The sequence below is a fragment of the Malurus melanocephalus genome, unplaced genomic scaffold, assembly GCF_030028575.1.
Source record: "Malurus melanocephalus ecotype Western Australia unplaced genomic scaffold, MMel_1.1 scaffold_21, whole genome shotgun sequence".
Lineage (NCBI taxonomy): Eukaryota > Metazoa > Chordata > Aves > Passeriformes > Maluridae > Malurus > Malurus melanocephalus.
Window position 1 is genome coordinate 516,590 of NW_026623253.1, and position 467 is coordinate 517,056.

Sequence of the window (467 nt, forward strand, 5' to 3'; positions counted from 1 at the left end):
ATAGAGGAACACCTATTTTATAAAAATGGAAAAAATACAATGTGATATTTATCCATAACTGAATTACTATATAGTAATATATATATATATTCTCCTCAACATCTTTGAGGAATATAGGAACACCAGCATATGATTAGTAGAAGCCATACATAAAGAAGTCAAGATGGCAAATAAGATACTTTACCTCTAATTCTTCTGTAAACAGGGCCTCTCCAAAATGTATGTTTAGCATTCATTTTATATGTCACTTTCCTTCTGGTTTTATATGCCACTTGCTTTCTGTTAAGAGAGCTCAGACGATGAGAGGGTCACTTGCATTAATGAGCCAAACATGGAGAAACTTCAGTCTCTCTTCCTTCATAAATTGTTCACTGGGACTCAGCCACACTGATTTAAGAAAATGAGCAAAGAAAAGGTAATAAGGTAACATATGGATGCTTTTTTTTATCTCTTTTTTTTTTTTTTTT